Here is a 19,965-nt window from a genome sequence, read left to right on the forward strand (position 1 = left end):
CACTCCGGACAAGGGGACTTGCTTATTACACTGGGTTCCACACACTAGCAAAACTAAAATGACTAGCACATTTTTAGACCTAGGATTTTTGCTGTCCAAGAGGGAAATTACATCCCACTGGAAAGCAGCGGCGGGGCCTAGCTACCCTAGATGGAAGGCTACATTACTTATGTGGGTTAGTAGCGAGAGCTCAGTTTGACTGCAGAAGGCTCCCAGGTCCCATAATGACAAGGCATCAGAGGTGGCGCAAGCTTAGGAGGCCCTGGTGATGGAGCTAAAGACGACAGATCTAGACACTGACTCAGAGACAAGCACTTTAACCGAGGAGGAAGAGCAGTAGATCAACTCCCCTAGATATTGGGGTGCCAGCATATGAGGCGATTCCTGGCTTCAGTGATAGTCAGAATATTTAATGGTACTACTAGTGTGATGACACCTGTGGAACCCACACAATATGGTTGTAATTCAATTGCATTTAGTCTTCTGATAGTAGCGCCGGTGGCGGGGTGGGGGGGTGGTGGTTAGACGGGGAGGATGGACCTTAGGATGGAGTCGAATAAGGATCTGATGCCCAGAACTTTCAATCATAGTAGCATTATGTGTGGGAGGCTTGACACTGTGTTGGTAGGTATATTAAGGGGACTTTGTGCCACTGGTTCGATTCTGGGTAATTGATTTATCTTGGTTGCCGGAATAGTGTCAATGTTCTCTTTATTCCTAATTGTCGGGCTCTGTGTCAATGTGGTGGCCCATCCTCATGTCTGTTGTTTGTGTTTGAAAACAATAAAAGATGTATATTGGGGTAATCATCCTTGTCCGACCCCAGGAGGGTGCGGAAAAACTGATGCTGCATTTTGTGGGGTGGGGCCATGGCTATGCCCATCACAGGCAGTCCCCACCCCTACATTTTTATTTGATATATTCCCCAGTGTCTAGTGAGCTTTCTGACTCCCCTGGGGGAAGAGTACGGGTAAATACCCCATCTGCAACTTAGAGAGGATCAAAAATGCTCATGCTGCTCAGGAAGTTGTTCACAAACAGCCCAAGATTAAAATAAAATAAATCACTCCCTCTGGTGCATAGCACCACAGGGGCCTTTATACACCTCCCCAGTGTCAGCCAACACTAAAGGGGTTAACATGCAAAATGGCTTGCACCCACAAATTTACTGCTTTACTGCTTGGTAAACCATGTACCATATACATTTCAATCTGCACAACTACCCTTGCCTGCAGGCTTACTCTATTTCCATTCTATGTATCCAATCATGTACACACAGTAATTCTATGTTGGATGACTAGAGGGGCTCAAGTATTCTTCTTTTTAAATGATGTAGGGGTGTATGGACTAATGTGAGTAGCAGTATCATAGATGATTGATTTCATCAGTGATCTCATCAAAGTAATCTGCAATGTCATCATTGGTTTAATATGCTATGAATGATATAATATGTGAAGTCATAAGCAGTGCAGTTCAGGGGGAGCAAGTAATAGTTTACTATATTATAACTAGTGAATTTCAGTGCTGTTTCAGTTTTTAATCTATTGACACAATTGGGCAACACAAACATCCCCAAGGAATTGGGTAAAATAAAAGTTTTTTGCAAAATATATCCCTTGAGGAATTCTTTTTATCCAAAATGAGTTTTACACTTTTTCACGGACACAGATGTGATCCAATTAGTTAATCAGAAATAGAAAATTACACTCAATGATGAATTCAGTTTTTAGCCATTAGTTATAATTGGATTTAAAGACCTAAATATAATGTCACTTTAACCCTTGATTTTATCAGTGAATGTCTGAGGACTTTTTATGTAAGTTAAACTTTTATTATCAACCTAACTATAACATCATGAATTGCTCACAGTTTTCTTCGTAATATTCAAAACTGAGCATGTGCCCAGGCCCCTCAGGCAACCTGCGCCCAAACCTCTGTGCACAGTAGGGGTTGGCTTCACGACTTGGCCTGTAGCCAGTCTCTGTGTCCAAGGGGCTCAACTCCCACTGACTTCGGCCATACAAAGGGGTTGACCCAACCCCTCAGGCAAACTCAACTCTGCCCTGCATGTTGCCTTTCAGGTGTGTGTTGAGGTGCCTCACTGCAGGCAGCCAACCCCCACAATGCATGGCCTACTGCTTTGAAAACAGCGGTTTGCCACAGGGTCTGGTTCATGACCACTTGCTAGTTACAGCGGTACCCACGACTTAAGGAGGGTCCCAACATGGGGCTGGGATTTTTTTTAGGCCTCAAGGACTAAGTACCCAAGTCCTGTAATGCCTGCCACAACATATTTTCCATATTGTGGACAGGCAATCAGGGTCTGCCCATCCACTTTAATTAGGCCAATCAGCCTTTCTGGGCACCAACGACCCACATAGATCACATTTTTTACCAGTGTTAATCTCCTTCATGTCCACTATGAGCACCTTTTTAAATGCACATTTTAAAAAAATGTCTCAATGGTTTTAAGCCAACTAATGAAAAGCAAACATTCTGAGTAAAGTTCTAATTAATTCCAGAAAACAAATTTTTCTACATTGGCGAGCAAACTTTCTTACAGGACTTAATATGGAAAATCATACCTTTGGGTTGCCTCCTTTTGTCTTGGCTTATGCTTGAAGGATCAGCCCTTAACATTCCATTAAGGAGACAAAGTGGATGAACATTAATTTTTGAAATTGTTTGTGCAGACTTAAAAGACTCAAAAGGCACCAAAGTTATTAAAGAAACAAAAATATATTTCCAAAGAAACTCAGACCTAACTATAACTGCACAGTGGCGACTGCTATTGTGTCATACAGACACAAACACACACAGACATATATATAGGTATACACACACACACACACACATACACACACACACACATATATATATACTCACATATATGCATATATTTATACTGTGACTTTTTCTACAGCAGTAAGCCTTATTTGATTTCTAAATATTTTTTTTACATGCAAAAGCAGTGTTGGCTCCTAACATGCTGCAGGCGGGCAATTCACTACATGCAGCCTTCAGTCATGCACAGTGGAAGTTGGCTGCAGAATCTGACCTGTGTCCAGGTATTGCAATCACTCCCTGAGGGTAGGCAGTGCCGCCAGGAGGGAAACCAACCACTGCTGATCAATACCCGATTTGCATGGCCATTGGTCATACAAAGAGTGGTTGGCCACAGGACTTGAATGTAGGCAATGCATCTGCTGTGACTAGGGGACAAATAGAAGACAGATGTGGAAAAAGTGAAAAATAAAAGCATGGGGGAGGGAAACATGTCAGAAAGTGAAATGAAAGTAAAATGACTACAAAAAGTGTGGGTGGTAAACTGGTCTAACTGGGCTGGGTTGTGTAGGGAAACATGAAGTCAGGAGCAGGTTAAATGTAGATTGTCACACCCTTCCACCAGATTTCTCGCATGCCTCATTTTTACGTGCAATTTAATGCCATTTTCCAGCTCAAAATGTGAGTAGCAGCAATAGTATTTCATGTAATAAAACATAAAATTCATGATATTTTTGTTATTCATGGACATTATAGGAATTTACGCATGATTCATCCAGGTTTAATTCTGGTTTGGTCTAAATGTCATACTACAGTAACAATTCCCTTGCTAATTTATTTTTAAAGATGTTCTTATACATCAAAATATAACAAGAACATATTCCCTGGCATGCAATACCAACAATTCCACACTCTTCTTTCAGAACAACAGAGTAATATAGTGTGACATTGAAATGTAGGATTTCTATACTGCTTTTTTGACCCTTGACAAGTTAGTAGCTACTCCTTTTTGTGGTGAAACTTTGGGAGAATGCGTGGAACCATGGCCAGAGAGAGGTCGGCTGATCGAAGGTGTCTTTTGGGTGCTTGGAAGGAGAGGCTGTTGTTTAGGTTAGTTGATCATGGCCTTGTTATCCTAGGTGAGGGGATTGAAGGTTATTCTTCTTTCGACTGTGAGTCAGAGGTGTTGGGTGATGTGCCTGCGACGGGGATGATGAGGATCAGTTTGGCTGTTGTGTTCTGGACACTCTGGAGTCTGCAAAGGAGTTTCTTGTTGATTCCATCAAAGAGAGAGTTGCCGTAGTCCAGTCTGCTACTGGTTAGAGTGTTCATGACAGTTTTTCTGGATTCATATGGGATCCGTCTGAAAGTCTTTCAAAGCAAGCGGAGGGTGTTGAAGCGAGCCTATGCTACGGTGTTAATCTGGTGGTTCATTGTGACTGAGGAGTCTAATATGATTCCAAGGTTTTGTGCGTGGTTCGTCTGGGTTGGAGGATTTCTGTGGGCGGGGGGCCTCCAGGAATCATCCCATGTGGAGGGGTGGAGCCAAGGGTGAGGATTCTGTTTTCTCTGAGTTGAATTTCAGGCAGCTGTTCTTCATCCATGTGGTGACGGCTTTCAGCACTTCTTGGAAGTTGCGTTTGGTGAGGTTGGGTTTGTTGGTGAGGGAGAGGATAAGCAGGGTGTCATTGGCATGATGTTGAGCGTGTGGTTCCTGACAATGGTTGGGAGGGGGGCCATGTAGATGTTGAAGAGGGTGGGGCTGAGGGAGGCCCCGGGGTTACCAGAGGTAGGACGGGAGTATGACTTGCTGAGTTCTGCTTGTGAGGAATGAGCATATGCAGTCGACGGCCTTGCCACAGATGCCGGCCTCATGGAGTCTGGTGGCTAGGGGGCAGTGGGAGACAGCTGAGAGGTCCAGGAGGATGAGGTCTGCAGTTTCGCCCTGGTCAAAGATGGAGCTGTGTCGTCATTGGCAGCAAGTAGGGGGGTCTTGGTGCTGTGGTTGCTGCGGAATACATTTTTATCTTCTATGAAGTTTGCTAGCTGAGTGTTGGTGGCCTTTTCAATGACTTTGGCTGTGAAAAGAAGCAGGGAGTTGGGCCTGAAGTTTTTGAGGTTCGTCCGGTATGCAGAGGGTTTCTGGAGGAGGGGGATGACTTCAGTGTATTTCCAGTCATCGGGTAAGGTGGCGGTTTCAAAGGAGCAGTTAATCTTCTTAGGTAGTTCAAGTGCGATGGCCGAGATGGCTCTGTGGAAGATGTGGGGTGGGCAGGAGTCTGAGGGTGCTCCAGAGTGGATGCTTTTCATGTTCTACAAGGTGTCTTCTGTCGTGAGAGGGGTCCAGTTGAGCAGGGTCTGTCGGGTGGCGTCGCTTCGAGGAAGGGCAGGAGCCGTGTGGAGGTCTTGGTTTTCGAAGTTGTCTTAGATCATCTTAATCTTAAGGTGGAAAAAGGTGTTGAGTGTGTTGCAGAGGACTTGGGAGGGTGGGACGTCTGTTGTTCCACAGTAGAGTTTGGCAAATTCCTCGAAGATGGTGAAGCGTTATTTGGTATTGTGGGCATTGGTGAGGATTCTGTCTTGGAGGGATTTCTTACTTGTGGATTAGATGAGATGATGGTGTGCGGTGGTGGCTACTTTGTAGGTGGTGTGTGTATTTTCTGGGTTTTGTTGTTCCTCCATGTCTTTTCGAGTCATCGTCAGGAAGGTTTGGATTCTTGGAGTGCAGGGGGGAACCAGCTTGGTTTCTTGATGTGTCTTCATTGAGGGGGGCTAGAATGTCGATGCAGTTCATGATCCAGCTGTGGAGGTTGCATGCTGCAGTGTTAGCGTTCGGTGTAGTCTGTGGTAGGGTGCTGATGAGGGCGGAGGTGAGGTGGTCTTAGGTGAATTTGTTCTAGCTTCTATGCGGAGGCGGTGGGCATTCTTGTGTACGGTGTTTTTTTAAGGAGAAGTGGAGGCAGTGGTGATCTGCCCAGAGAAGTTCTGTGGAGTGACTGTGGGAGACACTGCTTCCTTCTGAGAAGACAGGGTAGAGTGTGTGCCCCACTGTTTATGTGAGTGCGGTGACTAGTTGCTTCAGTCCTATTTTGGTGAGGTTCTCTAGGAGAGAGGCAAGGGCATGTGGTGTGATGAGGTTGGTGATAGCTTTGGTAAAGGGAGCATGGGAACCGATGGCCTGTAGATGGGGGTTCCATGGAGAGTCGTTTGAGGGTTGGTCTGGATCTGGAAGTGGAAGTGCTCCATGAGTGTTGTTGTGTCACCCGAGGTGATTGTCATCATGCGGAGGGTGCCTTGGTGAATGATTTTATTTTATTTTAATTTTAAAAGTTTTATATAGCGCTGTCTAGACCCGGAGGTATCAGAGCGCTTTACACGAGCATCAGATCATAGTTGCAGGTTACATTGTTACAAAGGTTACACAGTTCTTAGAGCATGGCAACATAGTTACTTGTAAGGTCAAGATAAACAATAATCACAAATACGTAAGGGGAAAAGAAGGCAAGGTGAGAGATTCAGGGGGGGTTGGAGTAGGGGAAATAGACAGATAATGAAGGTGGGAAAGAGGAGAGGAGAGGAGGGGAGGGTGAGAGTCACAGCATGGGGAGAAGAGGGGAAGGGTGACGGGGACACAAACCAGTAGACGAGTCAAGGCAACGTCCAAAGCCCAGTCAGCTGTGATCCCAGGGGAAGTGGTATCCCTTCCCTATCTCTATTGCGAGAGGCTCCCTTTACGCAGTGGATTCTCTCAGAGAGGTCTCTGAGACTCCAAGGCCTACATACTGGATCCTTCCCCAAAAAGGGGTGGAGGGAGTGCTTGGCAAGGGGTGCCATACCATACCTCAAGTGTGAGTGGCTCCCTTGGCGCAGTGGACTCACTCAGCGGGTTCACTGAGACTCCAGAGTATAAATATTGGATCTTTCCCCAACAAGGGGAGAAGGAGTGCTTAGTCAAAGGGCACAAAGGACAGGGGGTAGGCAGAGTAGCAGGCAAGGGGAGAGATTCAGGGGCAGGAGGATAGGAGCTAGGGAAGAGACAATAAGGAGAGACGAAAAGAAGTCTGCCTAAAGACCGACTGGGTAGGTGACGACCAAGGAGGGAATCAAAGGCCCATCTCCCCTATAGCTAAACCAAGTAGCTCCATCGGGCATCAGACAAAATAGTTCAGTCTCAAAAACATTGAGAGAGGGGGAGGGAGAGACATAAATAGAGGGAGGATGCTGTAGTAGACAATAGAAGAGATGACAGGAAGTGCAACAATGTGGTTCAACAATATACTAGAAGAAAATCAACAAGTAAAACATTAAATAAAACAATCAGCAATACAATTAGGGGAGGACTGAAAGGTTAGAGACAGTAGTGGGGGGTAGGGGAGGAAAGGGAGTGAGGATAAGGGAAGAGAAAACCATAGAGACGAAAGGAAGTCTGTCTAAGGTTCACAGAAAAACAGGGTGGGGACAAAGGGCGAGGGCATGTGAGGGCTGAGAACAGAGGACAGAAGCTAGAGAGAGTAGGAGCGGAGAGGGGGGAAGGTTGCATGAGGAGCATAAGGTTTGAACAGAGGCACGTATCTCCTGCCTGGGGCTGTATTGTTGGGACCATGTTTAGATAGAGAAAGGTCCTGGGTGGGGGAAGGGAAATTGAGAGGCAAAGAAAGAGAGGTAAATTAGATAGTTACATGAGAAGTCAAGGGAGGGCAGTGTGTTGAAGCTGTGGAAGGAGAGATGTGGAAAGGGAGTAGTGGAAGTACGCGGTGTTGGGAAAGGGTAAGGGGAGGATTCGTCAGAGAAGAAAAAAAAAGAGAGGGAATGTGGTCACAAGATGATATGAGAGAAAGGGGCCAGAGACATGAGAATAAGAGTCATGTAAATAGGTACGAAGGAAGCGGTAGTCAGACGGAGTTAGGAGGTAGTGGGAGAGAAGTAGTTGAGAGGTAGAAGGCAAAAGTTATCGGACGTGCGTTAGATTTGTCAAACAATTTTGTAGGGCCTACCGTAAACAATCAGTAATACTGCTTTACATAATTGCTTGTGAACAAAGTAAAAAACATAGACCTAAGCAAAAAGAGAGAATAAAATTCCAAATCATTATATGAAGCATAGACCAGGGATCTCAAGGTGCAATAAACAGAGGTACTAGATGGTAAACAACAAAAGGACAAGGTTTAATAATATAAGCAAGTAGGAAACAGGGTAGCCGGGATAGAAAGGGCAAAGGAGACTAGGCAATAGTAGCAAGAGAAAAAGGGGGGGGTGATTGACACAGTCCAGCGAAGCAAACAATTACAGCACAGCTACGCTTGGAGGGAGTTATATTAAAGCAATGTTGAAATAACCCTAGCAAAGCAAACAATCAATCCCCGCAGAGCTAGAGAAGGAGAGGATCGCTAGGTTCAGGATCAAAAACATCCGGTCATCAATCAGCACAGATTTTCAAGGTGGGAGCATTGATAAAAACAGGCCACCAGGTGGAGCTCCAGGCTAAGGAAGGGAGCAGTTTAAAATTCAAGGAAAAGAGGCTCTGTTATTCGAATGGCAACACGTCCATCTTGAGGGGCCTGGAAGTCGTCAGATCTCGGTTTTGGCACCATTTTGTAAGGCTAGTTGGATCGCGCAATTTCGGTGCATCAGGCCACTCGTTTCATCGTGTGGGCACGCTCCATAGACTCCCTCAGCAATCAGAGGCAGGTGCCACAGTGGGGGGCAGGTGGGCTCAGAGACAAACAAACAGAGAAGAGTAAATGGTGATGCCTCCTCCTAGGTGGATAGGGCAGTCCTTGTGCAGGTTCTTGTATCTATTGGGAATGGCAGTGGCGATGTCTGGTACAGAGTTGGTGTTAGTCCAGGTTTCAGTAAGGAAGGCAAAGTCGGGCAAGTAGGTGTTGAGAAGATCCCAGATTTCTATGGCGTGTTTGTGTAGGGAACATACACTGAGGAGGATGACGTTGAGAGGTTTGTGAGCAGTGAAATCCGGAAAGCTGGGGGCTGCTGCTGGGGTACAGAGATGGATGAAGGTGCAGCGGCAGTGTAGACAGGAGAGAGGGCCTTGGGTATTGTTCGGCGTCTAGAGCTGGCAGTTGTTGCTGCATCTAGAGTTGGGAGTGTGTAGGGTACTGGAGTCGTAGCGGAGGAGAGTCAGAGGACCAGTATCCCTGGTGCTGGTCGGGTAGGGTGCAGACGGACTTGCCTTTGGCACGCCTTCGGCACGCCAGCGCTACACCTGCTGCGCACGGCTGCCATTGAGGAGGGATCGGAGGGAAGGCAGGTCAGCAGGGAGGCAGAAAGACACACTGGAGAGAGGAGAGGCCGCTCGGCAGCAACAGCAAGAGTAAAAGAGAAAAGAAAGAGAAGGGAGGAAGAGAAAAGAGGGTGCAGAGAAATGAGGCAGAGAAGAAAAGGAAAGGTAACAAATATAAAAGATAAGAAAGAGGCAAGAGAGGTAGAACAGCAGGAGAGCAGAGTGCTCTCTCACTGGACCACCAGGGATGAGGAGCCTGCGGGTGGAGGAGGGCCTTGAACCCCCTGCAATGGTGAGCTTAGGGCTCAAGGGTCAGTACTCAGTGGTGGAGCTGCATGGGGGGTGAGCAGTTGCACTGACGAGGTCAGTGATCTTGCTCCTGTGACTGATGGTTTCGACTGGGAACAGTCATAGCAATGGATTGCAGCCAACGAATCTCAGCAGAAAGATTCACTTTTTAACCCGTTAAAGTTTGTTGAAATACATGCACTTAAGTTGTATTAACACCTCTTGTTGACAATACTTCAAAAATGCAAAAAAGATATGGCGCATAGTCGAAGAAGATGCAGGAAATTACATGCATTTCATTTTGTTGCACTTTTCCAGAGCCATAGTCAGACTGTAAGCCATATAGTATCAATGAAGTAGCGACTTTGTGGTGCATGACTGGATAAGGTTGTTCTTTGAAGTGTCATCTGTGAATGGTGCATTTTCAGTAGGGCAGACAGTGGGTCAGACCTAGTGCATACTAGTGAACTTATAAGACAAAAAAGAATAATAACTGCATAGAAAATGGCGCTGGGTCCAATATATTCAGGAGTATAGCAAGACTGCTTCAAAGGGGAGAGGATGTGGCTTAAGGGCTAGGGCGGTCAACTTTGAAGCCGGGGAACAAGGTCCGAGTCTGGGGTACGCTCAAACAAGCTGTGCTTCTGGGCAAATCAATTAATCTCCCTGTGCCTAAAAATGAATGTGTCCTTGTGTAATGTAACTGTTGCTCATGTAAAGCGCTCGCATACCTTCAGGTCAAGTTCACGATATATAAAACTGCAACAAAAAAAAGAAATGTCCTCCGAAATATAGAGCTAATCCTTGATTTAGGGAACAAAACTAATTTACTATGAAATTGCCTCTCTTGATAAGAGATATTTGTGCTCTAAAATCATTAGAAAATATTATCAAAATATACGTGTGTTCACATAGATTAATAACATCGGATGTAAATTGGACTGTTCACCAACCAAAAACATCTGTTGTATGTGGGATAGTTCACTTTCCAGTCTCACTGTTTGTGTGTAGTCCTACATGTAGGGCTCGAAACAACCCCGTTAGCAGCATATTCATAGCACACCAATGCCACACAGGTAAAAATAGACAGGTTTCCTACTTGTAGTCATCAGGTTTGCAAAGCTGACAGTATATGTCCTAAAAAAAAGGTTAAGCTTTAAAAAAGTTTTCCCAAGCTCCAAGAGGATACAAAACATATCAGTAAATTTGTTGAATGACCAAAGAGTGCATTTATTAATCTATACAAAACCTTGCAACAAAGAGGCGCTACACCCATAACTCCCTTCTGTCTGTCACTTTATGTCAGGCTTTTTCTCAAAATGTTCCAGTTGCAGACACAACCAAGCACTATCAACGTTTAGATTGTACGTTTTTCCCACTAACTGAAACCTTGAGTACCAAGTCTGAGATCTAAACTTGATCTCACAAGCCTCATTGACTCTCCAGATTACTGTGGATGAGTATTAAAGGTTTAGGGGCAGATTTTCAAGCCCCTTGAGCCACTTTTGCGTCACTTTTCCCATGTTAAAAATGACATAAAAGTGACACAAAGGCCTTGTAAATAAGCCCATTAGTTCATAAAAAGTGGTGTATGGTAAAATCATATACATCTGAACAGAGTTATTACAGTTTCAGTAAACCGGTGAAAGTCAAGTCAAGGGAGCAGCGCTTAGTTTTGAAAAGAATGAGTGAAGGTGCCCAAAGCTCTAAACGTCAGTGTGCCGAATACATAGGGACTTATTTACAAGTCTGCTGCGCGGCTGGTGCCTCACATTTTCCCATATTAAAAGTGACGCACTGGAGGCGGCCGGGACTTGCAAATAAGTCTTGAATCCGTCATGTCCCTTTAATCCACTCCCAGATGCGCCCTGCCCCTTTTTCTCAGATTCGTGCTACCTCCCTTTGTGAGGGTCTTTCCATCTTCATCCTTTTTTTCCACCTGCGTGTTTTCCCTCTCATATTTCACTCAATGTCTGATGAGCAAAAATAAGTGCCAGTCCAAAAATGATTGCCAACCCTGGAGGCAACCACTAGCTCAAATTCTGCACTGCAAGGGAGTAAAGTTTTGTAAACACACACACACTCAAAACTTCAAATGAGTCATGATGGCCCTCCTTCAATATTTCAGATCTAAACATCAATAATATATACCGCTTGTGATCACTAGATGATCAGGCACAGCAAAACACTTCTAAATCAAAATATTATAAGTTTCAAAAGATAAGTTAATTAAAAGTATGTCAGAAAGGAAACATCAAAGTATCAAATAGCAAAACATCAAGATAAAAACATTGCGAGAAGTATCATTAATAGCATCTAGGCAGGTAATTATACAAGAAAAGAAAGTACATGGCTAGAATAAAAGGGCAAAAACAGGTTCAAAAATTGATAGGCATACAACTAAAACAAGATTATATTGGACCAATTAAATATTAGAATAATTACCAAAAACAGAAAATTCAAGGGGTTGAGCAACTTCTTGAATACATGGTACGGGAACAAAGGATCTTTTAGCACTATGATCCAAAAATTGTGTGACAGGAGACCATAAATGTAATCTTTTTTGTTTAAGAGACATGGGAAATACAAAGGTTGTGTCAAGTCTGTGGTTGTGACATACAGAGTACCACCAAGCCTTTAATCATAGATTATATCATCTGTAGCCTTGATCTGTTTTCGAAGGTCTAATCATTTTCCACTCAATCTACACATGAAAGTGACCACGTATTACTTTTTATAGAAATAGATGTATTTACACAGTATACATCTTCGTGGTCCCTACGCTCTTTGGAGGGTCGGGCAAGTGTAAATCATAAAACAGGAAAGATTCATTGGAATTCGAAAGCAATTTGTAAAATAAACCACACAATCTCTCAAGTACTGTTAAGAACCGCAAATAGAGAAGATAACCCAATAAGCAGGTTTGAAGCTACAATACAGTCTATTGTTGCAACTCTACAAGCAAATTTAGCAAGACGAGTAAACGGTAGAACACATCAAAAAGGAAAATAAGCTGATTTTAATTCTCAAGAACTAAATAAATTGATTAGAAATCACTTTTGTTCCTTTTGTGCTATAAGACAAGGGGAACTCAGGAAGTTGAAAAAACAATACCAACGGAGAAAAGTAAGAGAAAGTAAAGTTCTAAGAGATCGTGTCTGGATCAACTTTCAAATTGCAGTAAAACACAGGAAAACTAAAATGTTCTTGAAAATAATTTCTGAACAAATGGGGATCCGAAAATCAATTCAAGCCATACCAGTATCATCAACTGACTGGGAAAAGCATATTCTCAGGCTTTATAAACCTAATTACCAGAACCAGACCGTTCCCAGACAGCAAAATGTACAGAAGAGCCAAGGCGGTCAGGAGTTAATGAAAATTACAGCCACGCAAATATCAGCTTTCCTCTGCTAGGTCTTCTGCAGAAATGGGCCCGGACAGAATCTCAATCAAAGTCCTACAAAATAATGCTGACGTCTGGGGAAAATTCTTAGCCCAACTCTTTCAATATTGTCTGAAGAGTGGGGAAATACCAGAATCTTAGCGGGGGAGTGTGGTGGTCCCTCTCCTGAAAAAAAGGCTCAGGAACAAATCCTGCCAATTACAGACAAATAGCGCTTCTGGATGCCACTGGCAAGATTTTTGCAGCTTGTGTCCTGGAACATTTAAGAGACTGGGCTTTTTCGAACAAAGTGATTCCTCTGTCTCAGGCTGGGTTTCGTCCAAAGCATTCAACATTGGACAACATCGCTGTGCTTCAAACAGTTCTTGACAAGTATTTTAGGACTATTGACAGTGTAGATAGATCAATTTTATGGAAAAAGCTGACGGATCTGGGGATTCCTACAGATCTTTTAACAATATTGATCTCCCTCCATACGGCAGCATGGTGTAGAGTGCAAATGGGGGGAGAAAATGGTCTAACTAATCCTTTCCTCATGAAGAATGGCTTGAAACAAGGATGTCTGTTAGCTCCTTTATTATTCTCCATTTATATTAGTGATTTACCAGGGCGCTTCTTCCAAATTAAAAACTATCCACTTAAATTATCTCAAATTGACATACACTGTTCAATGTATGCTGATGATTTCGTGATATTCAATCGAACCCCAATAGGCTTGCAAAGAAACTTGAATGAACAAAATCAATATGTAAGTGAAAATTTTCTGGTGCCAAATATTTCTAAAACTAAGGGGCTCATAAGGATGGCGGGCGGACTTTGTCCGCCCGCCACCCTAACGGAGAACGGGACCGCCCACCATAAGTGCGGGGGTCCCGTATGGGAAATTAGGATGTACCCGCCACAGTGGCGGGCACATCCTATATTTTCAGTATTGTGGCAGACGTTTCTCTCTGCACCGCCCGCCACAATACTGAAAATGACATGCAGAATTTGCATAACCAAAGCGGCAGGCACCGCGCGGTGTCTGCCGCTTTGATTATGTAAATGTGGGGGGGTACCACAGGTACCCCCCGTGTGCACCCCCTCCATTCTCCTTCACTCTGGGGGCCTGCAGGGGGCCCCCAGAGTGAAGACTGCCTGCCTTTCCGTGGCGGCATTGCTGCCACAGAAAGGCATGTCAATTTGCCCATTGTAATATGGCTGGCGGTGTCTGTTTCAAAGGTTTTCATTATTTACCACCAACTTCTAGTTGGTGGTAAATAAGAAATCCTTAACTGAGGAATGCACTAACTTAAGCGCTCCCTACATCCTGCATTCGGCAATTTACCAAATCGGTATGTTAGGAATTCGGTATATTACCGAATCCTTAAATTACCGATTCGGTAAAATACTGAATCCTACAAAAAATGCCACCTACATTTGGAAAGCCCAATACCGACTGGTATTGGGCGACCTACATCTGGCCCCTGGTCCCAAGAATCAGTTATGAAAAGGACAAATAATATTGCAGCCAGTTAAAACATTACAAACTGTTTGCAGAAAATATAGAATTCAAAACCCAAGCTCCCTATCTAGGATTTCAATTAGAACATGGGGTAAGGCGCTTTATCCTACTCTTATGTATGAGCATACTCCCGTTAGCAACTTTCTTAGCTAGTTGGTACGGTACAAATAACCCTAAAGGCATATTTGAACGGTGTCACAGTGGACGACAAGATTTGATCCACGTCTTATTAATTTGTCCTAATCCAAGTATGGTAGAGGCTCGACGACAATATATAACTCCAATTCAATTAAAGTATAATGCTATTTTATCAAATGAATTAATCTTGCTGTGTAATTCTCCAGTTGATGAATTTGTATGTTATAACCTGTTTAAGTTTTTTAAAAGTTTTTTAAAGCTGTTTTAAAGGTAAAATGCATCATTTTAATATACTTATAAAATCAAATGCTGTCATTTTTTTTCCATCTTAGAAAGAGTTTTAAAAATGTTAGCTTAATTCAATAATAATAATTTTACTTTGTATTTGTTGATCTCAGTCGAGGTCTGAATCAAATAAATAAATATGAAATACAAAAAAATATATATGAGTACCACCAAGCTAAATACGAAACTTTGGAAGCATCTTTCACATTTTTTGTTATCTGCAGAAAGCTGCAGCCAATAATAGGTCAATGATTTACATTTGTGTTTTGGTTTTATTCCAACTAATGGAGAGGCTCCCTAGAAAAATATTTGCAAATGTAAGGAAAATGTTGGTACCAAAAATAGTATTAATTTGAGACCAGACTGATTTCCAAACTGCATAACTTGTGGACATGGGAAAAGTAAGTGTTGAAGATCTGCCTGTGGAAGTGAGAAAGACCAGTAAATACCAGGAGTACCAGAATGTATTCTATGCAAGGAAGCTGGTGTTGACAAATATTCTGTTATAAATTTAAAAAGGAATTTGTGTAGGCTTTCTAATTTTCATCCAAATCTTATCCAAATCTCCCAAAGCCAAACCGACCCCCTGTAAAATTGGTAAGGAAGCAGCAAGCTGGGAATAATTCATGGCCAATGTTCGTTCTCCCCCCCAAACATGCTATAAATATTTGGGTCTTGCTCTCCTCCTCTCTCCCAGATATCGGATTACTAACTGAAACATGGATGAAATCATCCTCCACACCAGCAATTGCTCTTGCATTGCCCGACGGATATCGTATCCAGAAACTAGACCTCACAATATGGTGGGAGGGGTAGCCATCATATATCAAGACCCGATAAAAACCAACTCAGCAGTGACAACATTGAAATTTTAGTGTTCAGAATTGACCTCCTCGCACAGATGAGCTGGAAAGGATCCCTTGTATACCGCCCCCCCCGGAACCCTCCTCGATTCCATCACCAGACTCACAAATATGATCGCCACACATGTGATCTCATACAATCATTTCCTCCTTCTGGGAGACTTCAATGTCCATAGCGAAAACCCAGAAGACCCCAAGACCGCAACCCTTCTAACTGAGCTTACTAAAGCCAATGATGCTCCCACACACATTGCAGGCCATACCCTGGACCTAGTTCTTTCAAATTCCCCGCACACAATATACAAATCTACCAGCCCTCTGGCTTGGTCAGAGCAGTCCATAATTGAGTTTCACTTAGTGAGCCCCAATGAGTATAAATCCCAGGAAAAAACAATCACACGAGCATACAGACAGTGGCACAAACTGACACCCACACTCTTTAAGCATACTTTCGTCCCTCCTCACTTTTCTAATTCAGACACGGTAGAGAAACGCCACTCTGACTTTCAACACACTGTAAAATCCCCATAGATGCACTGATCCCCTTGAAAAGATCATCAGTGGCCCCCAAGCGTCCCCAGACCTCATGGTGCTCTTCGGACTTTCAGACAGAAAAAAGTAAATGTAAAAAATTAGAGCGACAATGGTGCTGAAATCAGGTACCCCGTGACAAAGGAAAGTATAAAACCGCCTTAGACTCGTGTCATAAAAACCTTAAAAACACGCGGAAGAAATATATAGCCATTCAACTCGAACAGACTGATAACACCCCTAAAGTCCTTTTTCAAGTACTCAACAGCCTCATTAGTCCCAATGCCTGCAATCCAGAAGACGCGCCAACTCAGTCACTCTGCGATAATATTGCCGATTACCTCTCACAAAAGATTGACAACATTTATAACAAAATCACTAAAGCGACTGATAAACACCCCCTACCCCACATAGCTCTATTATTCTCACATAATTGCCTCTACTCCCCATTCAAGACACAGAGGGCCATATGTAGGTGGCCATTTACCGTCCGGTAACGGACGATTTCAGCCGGTACCGACCGGTAAATGGGTTTTTGGGATGTAGGGGGCCAATTTTACCGATTCAGTAAATTTACCGAATTGGTAAATTTACCGAATCAGTATTTTTACCGATTCGGTAACTTCTAGATGTAGGTGGGACTCTTCTGAGTCCCAAAGGCCTTTCAGATTCGGTATTTTACCACCCAATCCAATTGAGTGGTAAAATACCAAATTCAGGTGTGCATGCACATGTGTGCATGCACACCTATGCCATGTGAAAGACAGACATGCCCTTAGGGCATGTCTGTGTGCCACATGGCACACATGCCTGTATTTGGGGTGCTAGAGGGTGTCAAAGTGACACCCCCTGCACCCTTGCTGGAATCGGTATTTACCGATTCTGTAAATACCGATTCGGTAATGCCCATTGATTCCTATGGGCTTCAATGCCCATAGGAATCAATGGGCATTACCGAATCGGTATTTACAGAATCGGTAAATACCGAATCTTAACGATTCGTTATTTACCGATTCTGTAATACCTACATCCCCCCCCCCCTCTATTTTACCACTTCTTAAATACTGAATCGGTAAAATTCGGTATTTAAGAAGTGGTAAAATAAAATTACCTACATCTAGCCCATTATCTCTATTAAAATCTACCAAATCTGGATCCCTCCATGACTTAATCCCAGACAAATTCTATAGAGGTCTTGCAGCAGAGCTGACGGCACCACTATGCTCCATCCTAAATAGCTCTATCAAGGAAGGCAAGCTCCTACTGAGTGGAAAGCAGCCCAGATAATGCTCATTAGAAAAAACACCAAACTTCCCCCGACGTGATCTCTAATTACCGTCCGATCTCACTGCTCCCTTTTCTTAGCAAAATACTGGAAAGACACATTAACACACACCTATCCACTTTCATTGAATCCTCTGACGGCCTTGATCACTCACAGTCAGGATTCCGCCCCAGACACAGCACAGAGTCAGTCCTGGTTAATATCATAGATGACATCCGAATGCATGCGGACGCTGGCCAAGCAGTAATCCTCATTCTGCTCGACCTGTCCACTGCATTCAACACCGTCTCACACCAGATCCTGCTGGAAAGACTACGAACCATAGGCATTCAGGATAATGCTTTAAACTGGCTGACAGACTTTCTGAAGGGGGAATCCAAACAGTAAGCCTTGGTCCCTTTACATCTCAGACCTCCATGGTATCCAAAGGTGTACCACAGGTCCTCTGTCTTAGCCCCACACTATTTAATATATATGTCATCCCACTATCGTCACTCCAAAGGAACATTGGATTTACTCCCATATCCTAGGCGGACAACACTCAACTCCTCCTCTCCTTTGATAAAAACACCCCTAAGATCAAGAGCATCTGCGCAGAAGGAATGAAAACCATAACAACATGGATGAGCAACAACTTTCTGCAGTTAAACACAGAAAAAACAGAAATAATACTTTTCAAACATGCAGTAACCAGCTGGTCACCCAGCTGGTGGCCCGAGGTACTGGGCACTGCACCTTCCCCAAAGGCAGTGGTTAAGAATCTAGGGGTCCTAATCAACAGCAAACTTAGCCTAAATGAGCACATTGCTGCAACTAAACGGGCCTGCTTCCATGCACTGAGCCTGCTCTACAGTCTGCCCTCCTCCACAAGTAAAACTTTGGTACACGCTTTGGTTCTTAGCCGGCTAGATCTCTGCCAAGAAAAACCTTCCTGAGTAGTTTACAAGTGGTCCAGAACACTGCGGCCCGCCTAGTAACCAGTGCCCCGCATAGAACACCCTCACTCGCCCTGCTTCGCAAACTACTGGTTATCCATACGCAAAAGAATCAAATTCAAAATCTGCTGTATGGTGATTCAAAGGCTTAAACAAAATGGGACCAAGATAGCTTGGGGACAAACTGATCTGACACATGCCTTCGCGAACCCTTCGATCTAAAGGCAAGGGTCTCCTCAGTGTTCCACGCATAAAACAAACCAGACTAGGAGGCAAAACGTTCCCCTACCAAGCCCCCCAAATCTGGAACCAACTACCCCTGGACATACGTCAATGCACGAACTCTATGACCTTTAGAAAAAAACATAAAGCATCACTCTTCTAGCTCCTATCTCATTGTCTCTCACACGGCCGCAGCGCAGAGAAACCACAACCGGGGTGATTCATGCGCTCTATAAATGACATAAATAAATAAATAAAAAATTCAAACAGAAATGGGCCAATGTGTACCTAGGTCAGTCTCCCAAGAAACCTCAATATTTCTTTTGGGTTTTGGCGAAAGTGGGGATAATAAACAGGTGTAAGGATTGGAGGCCATAGGCATTCTACAAAGGATGCTCGACCAAGTATGGTCTAGTGGTGAAGTGGTGTGAGGCAAGGATTGAAAATAAGAGTGAGAATCTAATATAGCAGAGCGTAAGGCTAGAAATGTATGTGAAAATGAGGGAGGTAAATGAAAAAGAGAACGTGCCTTTGAAAAAGTGAGAAAAGTGTCATTTTCAATTGGTTGATGTACCCATAAAATGCCTGCATCTCTCCAATAAATCAATTTTTTCTTAATGCAATAAAGTTATTATGCGATATGGTGGAGTTGAGAAATGTATGCGGCTCAATATGGAGAAATGTATTCAAACTGTTTCAAGAATGTTTAATAATTGGTGTACATTGGTTTCATGGTTTTCGTGTGAAAGATAAATATTCTTGGAAAGAAAATAGGGAGAAGAAGGAACCCTCTAGATCGATCCAAAGAGGTAAATCAGGAGAGGGGACCGACAACTACTTGGATTTTTTTTTTCATTAAAAAGGCTTTATGATATTTGGGAAAATCAGGGAAACGAACACCCCCTTCAGATTTTGGACGTGATAACTTTAATAAGAACATTCTAGGTTTTTTATTCAACCATAGAAAGGAAGTAAGGATAGAATTTATTTTGTGGAAGCACTTTGAAGGAATGGGTACTGGAATATTTGAGAGAAGATAAAGGATAATAGGCGTTAGCATCATTTTAATGGTGTCAAGACATCCCCACCATGAAAGATATATAGGATCCCATTTGGTTGTGAGGGAGACAGGCTTCTCAATGCATTTATTAAAATTAAGAGGAATTGATGATTTAATGGAGGAGGTGAACCATATACCAAGATATTTTATGTGAAGTGGGTTCCAAGTAAAGTTAGAGATGGAAGCATCTTCTTTAAAAGTATATATAGTTAAGGGTAAAATTTCACACTTGTCATTATTTAATCTGTAGCCCGAAACTGAGGAATATGATTCCACTTCATTTAAAGAGGCCGAAAGGGAATCTTGAGGTTGGGAGAGGAATAAAAGAACATCATCAGCATATGCAGCTAATTTAACCTGTAAAGAATTTGAGATGAAACCCGTAATGGATTGATTTTGTATTATTTTGGACAAGAAAGGTTCTAG

Source organism: Lissotriton vulgaris, chromosome 4_1 (genome assembly GCF_964263255.1).
Source record: "Lissotriton vulgaris chromosome 4_1, aLisVul1.2, whole genome shotgun sequence".
NCBI lineage: Eukaryota > Metazoa > Chordata > Amphibia > Caudata > Salamandridae > Lissotriton > Lissotriton vulgaris.